Source organism: Capsicum annuum, chromosome 8 (genome assembly GCF_002878395.1).
Source record: "Capsicum annuum cultivar UCD-10X-F1 chromosome 8, UCD10Xv1.1, whole genome shotgun sequence".
Taxonomy (NCBI): Eukaryota; Viridiplantae; Streptophyta; class Magnoliopsida; order Solanales; family Solanaceae; genus Capsicum; species Capsicum annuum.
Genome location: NC_061118.1, coordinates 136,663,005 through 136,668,851, shown reverse-complemented (window position 1 = coordinate 136,668,851; position 5,847 = coordinate 136,663,005). Strand labels below are relative to the sequence as shown.

The following is a 5,847-nucleotide window of genomic DNA, read 5'->3' as shown; positions in this document are numbered from 1 at the left end:
TTTCTTTTGGGTGCTTATCATAGCCAAGTCCATGGTGAATTTGTCGATGGCTTCATAATGTTTAACATTAAGGACTCTTGGTTGTATGTCAAAATGAACCACCTTGGCATGTCGAGACTTGTTATTGGCCGAGACTTGAACTCAAAGGATCCTCGGTTTCTTTTTTTTTGTGTGGGCTGTTTTGAGTGTTTTGAGTGCATACCATTATTGTTTATTTTTGCTAATCCTGACCCTCATGCCATGAGGAAGTGTGCTTGTTTGTCTCTCTTTGATTTTGCAAAGCAGAGATTCGAGGTCAAATCTTTTTTAAGTAGAGGAGGATGATACAAGTACGACCACGAAGATGGACGCATGTAAGAATGTAATGAACCCGGGGCTTAGAGTGTGCGAGTGAAGGACTTAAAACACACCAAACCAACTTTAATCTCACACTTGGAGTGTAAAGAAGAGGCTTGGAACACAACAAGGTAGCCCCTATATACACTTGAAGGGAGCCTAGCCCTTAAAAAGGCATTTTGAACATTTTGTATTTTATTTGTAACCTAGTATAGATAGAACATTGTAGGGCTTTTAGACTTAGATTATTCATAATGGTTTAAGTCTTGAAACACAAAGAAATACAAGTCCTCTCTCCTTGAGACACCAAAACCGAAACTAGGCATAGAGAGTGTGGAATCACTCTTGTTGATCTCATGGCTTGGAAACGTGATACTTAGGAGGTGGATTCCGACCTTGTGTCTTTGTAAAAGATAGGTGAACATTGTGTGTAGTATTAAAGGTCCAAGAGTGAAATATGCTCTTGAGTTCTTAAGATTATACCTTCATTAAGTCTATCTAACTATCCTTTACTTTTATTGTAATCTTGTAGTAGTTTGTGTTCTTGTAACCATTTCTATCTCTTGTTAGTAAAACTGTGTTGTTCCTATCTTGTCATTGTTGTCCATATCATCATATTGTTGCTGTTTTGGTGTATTTACACCTTCAACATCTTGTTGTTACTGTGTTTTCATTATTGTTATAGTAAATCTGAGAGTGGTCACCAAAGGGGTTCTCGATTCTTCAAACTTATGGACTGTTTTGGTGCTTATTTCGTGTTTTCGTTGCCATTCTTGTATCACCCGGACCTGACTTTGTTCTTTTCTCTCTATGGTTTTTTCTAGAGCAACAAATTTTTCATTCTTTGACTAAGGTGCAGATATTGTACCAGATACATGTGATGACTCCCTCTTCAAATATTATGGAGGTGTCATACTGAAGTCTTCAAAATTGTCATGATCTGTGGCAACTTAAGGTACATTTACTTTGTAACTCATTTGGTCTGAATTACCAGTTGATGATGGCGTTAAAAATGTACCAGGTTCATACGATGGAAAACTCAATGGCGACAAATCAAGTAGTTCCAAATCCTCCACAGTAGGAACAATGTTTGAATATGAACATTGTGATACAAAATTTTAACCATTAAAAGTGTTTAGTATTAAAACTAAAAATAATTTATCGCAATGTATGAAAAACATTCAATCACTATCATACATTGCTAAATATTTTGATCATAAACTGATTAAATTGAGGGCGAATTTGTAACAACCTTCCAATTCAATATACGAGGTATGTTATTGCCCTCCTTCGCAATAACTTTACCATCTTGAAATTGAAAAATGGAACGAGAGAAGCATTTAGCTTTGAGTAGATGAACGTGTGGATGAAGTATAGAATTGTCATCTGTAGAGCATCTCCTATGGTATCGAATTACTCTTGAGAAAACGTTCAACCAATGTCTGCTTATCAACCCCATTTGTTGATTGGGGAAAATACCTTCTCATAAGCCTACTTGGAGAAGAATCCTTATATCTAAATTCATCAACATTTTCATAACACTTCAAACCAGTTATCAACGCAAATTCATGAATGAAAAATCTAAGAATGTTGTCTTTGACAAACACATGCATCTTTTCTTGATTTTTCTGCTCGATCTCAAGCATAAGAATACATTTTGTAATTTGTCCAATATAATTGGACAGAGAGATGTTGAGATAACATCCAAAAATTATCTTTTCAAATAAGTCGATAACTTCTTGACCGACAACTTATTTAATCTCGTCTTTAAACTTTAAATTACAACAATTTTCAAACCTTAGAGGATGAGGTGAAATTTCCTTTATAACGTAACTCAATCCCTAAAAAAAAATCAAAATACTAAAATAACCTGAGATGCAATAAATCTACAATAACACAGAACAATATATGCCAAAAATGTAACATAATACTATAGATACAAGATAATACAAAATGTATCTTTAAGCTTAAAAAGATGCTTAAAAAGATGTACCTTTCATTTGCTTATTTCAATAATACTAATTAAAAACTAGATACATTTAAATGCATACTCAGTTAACCGTATATACAAGATAGTACAATATGTATTAACGTGTATCTATTGTAATGCTTATTTCAATAAAATTTAAACAACACGAGATACATATAAATGCATTAATAGTAACCCACTGATACAGGTTAACACAATATGTATCTATAAACTTATAAACTTGTATATTTTTGTTATTTTAATTTCAATAATACATAAAAAAAACACAAGATACATATAAATCATAAACAAAGAACCAGATATACAAGGAATATTAAAACGTATCATGCAAGTTAAAATATGTATCTCGGCCTAATATTCAACAGATTTGAACTTGCAAATACCTTTGAAAGCTCATCTCTGGAAATAACCTCAACAACTCTTCTTCTCGTAGCGGGAGCTTTACCTCTGGAACGGTTAGATCCTCTTTTCTTAGAAACATGAACTTTTTTCTTATCTTTATTGGCATGATTTTTCCGCAATTTCTTCATATTATTTGAATTGGTTCTATGCTTGAATCTATTTTCATCTAAATCAATAGATTCGTAGTCAAAACTATCAGGAATAAAGTTTATAACTTCTTCATAATGTTTTATACTGTCTAATTGAGAGATTCCAAGACTAAAAGATGGCCCCGAATCTCTATTAATAATGTTAATTCAAAATAATGTAGACCAAAAAAATGATAATCAAAAAATTGTTCAACAAAAACACCAAAAAATCACTTTGTAACCACAGTGCTAAATTGTTTCTTTTTGAAAAAAAATCATCAAATAAGATTAGAAGAAATTGAATATGATTTTTGGGAGAAAATTTACCTTAATTCAAAAGTTTGAATTAGAGGAAAAAGTTGGATTGAAACCACCGCTGAAATTATCGCATATAATCAGAAAGAAATCGATCTCATTTTGGTCAAGTAATGACCTATAATGAGGAGGTGTTAAACTTATATCTCAACTCTTGTAAAATTAGTAAATGTTGGAATATATGTAATATTTTATAAGTGGAGGGATTTTAAGTAGTTTTGAAACTAAGTTATTCTTTTAGGTAATTTTTTCTTTTTCTAATATATTAAATACTAGAGAGTGATGGCCCATGCTAGGCAATGAAGGATTTTGTTAGCTAAATGACATGGTATTATTGATATATAAAATATATAAATATTATATAGTTGATATAGTGTTACATTGTTTACCTGGCTACATCATTTACATCATATTTACATGTCTATATTATTTAAATATTGAATGATGGTGTCATGTTTGTTCAGTCTCGTGTCCTTTTTAGCTCCTTAACAACATTTGACGAAAAACATCGACAGGGTTAAAAATATCAACTGTCAGTTTATGCATCTCAAAATGAAAAGATAGGAGCAAGAGGATAGACAGTTCAAAACAAGTGATGTTTCATGTAACCCAATATTTATACATATATACTTGCAAGAAATTATTTTTGAAAAGTTGTGAAAACTTATGTACAGAATAGTTATAGCTTACAGAGTAATATGTATAGATTATTTACATCTCAATAGAAGTGGATCTCTTAATAAAGGCAAAACATTAATGTAACTAGATACGCACATTATTTGCATGCTGTCAGGAGCCAAGGCAAAATAGTAAGGAAGTGGCTGTCATCTTGTTCTTCTCAATTGCGCTCTAGGGCCATGGGCAAAAGTATTCAATAAGTCTTACTAAAATCTAATCAAATTGGAGAAATGCATATCCATTTCATGTTAGAAGGCAGTAGCAAAGGTCCAAACTCAATTTTGTTCATCTAGTGTGTTTTTCTCTTGACTAAAAACAGTATAAATAATCCTGCAATGTACAATTATTTTTATGTAAACCCTGACTATACGATGCCGCCTCCTAATCACTTTGAAAATAGATAAAATTTCAACACCATGCTAAAATGGCATAGGTGTAATTTATTAGGGAGAAACAGAGAACATGACATGGAGAAAGTTGGTCATTCACTATGATTGTATGTATCTTTATAAACTCAATAATAAGAAATACGTACATTGGCACGATAGATACCATAAATCTCTCGTACTATGAGGTGTGACATCTTCTTTGTTGCTTGGTTTGAAATGAAAGCTGTTGCGGAACCAATGTGGTCGGTGACTGTAGCTTCAAACTGAATAGTGTTATAAAGCAGGAAGAATACTTTTCTATTCATTGAGAAGGATGTATACTTTTCTATTCATTGAGAAGGATGTAAAGTTTTAAAGCATATAAAGTACCATGAAAGAATGTAGCATGATTTATACCTGAATGGGTGGATCATTCGCCGTGTATACATTAGATTGGCAGTGCCGATATACTCCTGATAAATGGGAGCTTACGATATACTCCTGATAAATGGGAGCTTACGATCTAACAAGCCATTGAGCAAAACTGTTGGATGTCATTTGTCATCGAGATTTCACTTATGTAAAATATTTGTCCCTGTAATATTAGAAATGCCATCAGTGTATTCTTTGGTAAAAGAATATCTCAAAGGACTGAAACTTTAAACATCACTCAACGTTATTATTACCAACGGTTGAGTTTGGATTCAGATATGGATATTAATTATTCTTCAAAGGGAACAAAAGAGGAAAGCATGTTGTAGATGTGCTTTTTGTCGCGTACTCAATGAGATATTGTTGAATTGGCCCTACAAAAGAAATCGTTCCTCTAAATTTTATTTTGCATAGATATTCGTTTATTTATGCTACAAATGTTACTGATTTTGCTTTTGTAAAAGTGAAAAATATGAGTATCACCATTCACTCAAAGCCAATGACTTGTTGATATGTAGGATCTATGTGTTTCTTCGCGTCGCTTCTATTTGATAAATCTGTACGCATATAAATATGTAGTTTTAGTTGGATGTTCCGATACATGGAAAAAATGAAAAAAAAAATGAAAATTATAACATTTTAAGTGCTTTATCTAATGATGATTTTCTCTCTTTTAGCTAGGATGACGGGAGTGTCTTCCAGCTGCTCCGCATCTGTTTCTACAATGTTCAACTCTCCCCCCACCCCCCACCCGCCACCCCCACCCACGAAGCATTAACATTTTTGGCTTTATTCAATAGAAGATACAAAGCAGATGTTCAAATTATATATTAAAGTTAGTTGTCGATGAAAAATAATTTTCCCCCACCAAACAAACCCTTAACTTGGTTAACATATAATGAAGGGAGAATTCTTATAGAATCACACATCATGTTCTTAAAAAAACAATACATCAAAAATAATTAATTGTAATTAGCATTTGGTAGTTGTGGCTGTGGGCGGTAATGGGTGGATAGGGTCATGTCCGAGGGGGTTGGGGAGTGGGGCCGTGGTGGGGGCGGGGGATGAGGAGAGGGCAGGAGTGGGAGGGGGGCCAAGGTTTGGCCGCGGGGGGTAGTGAAGGGCATGACGGTAGGCTGAGGGTTGGGTCTTGGAATATAGGGACCCTTCAGGGTAAGTCCATAGAGCTTGTGAAGAT

At 33.5% G+C, this 5,847-nt stretch overlaps 1 long non-coding RNA gene across 1 annotated transcript; it reads right to left on the bottom strand.

Moving 5' to 3' along the window:
* Positions 1–3,771: 3,771 nt before the first annotated feature.
* Positions 3,772–5,382, bottom strand: LOC107839133. Its single transcript, XR_007044154.1, has 4 exons — positions 5,133–5,382; positions 4,904–5,023; positions 4,635–4,812; positions 3,772–4,488 (listed from the first exon to the last, which is right to left on the bottom strand). It is a non-coding gene; the product is annotated as an uncharacterized LOC107839133 (long non-coding RNA).
* Positions 5,383–5,847: the final 465 nt, after the last annotated feature.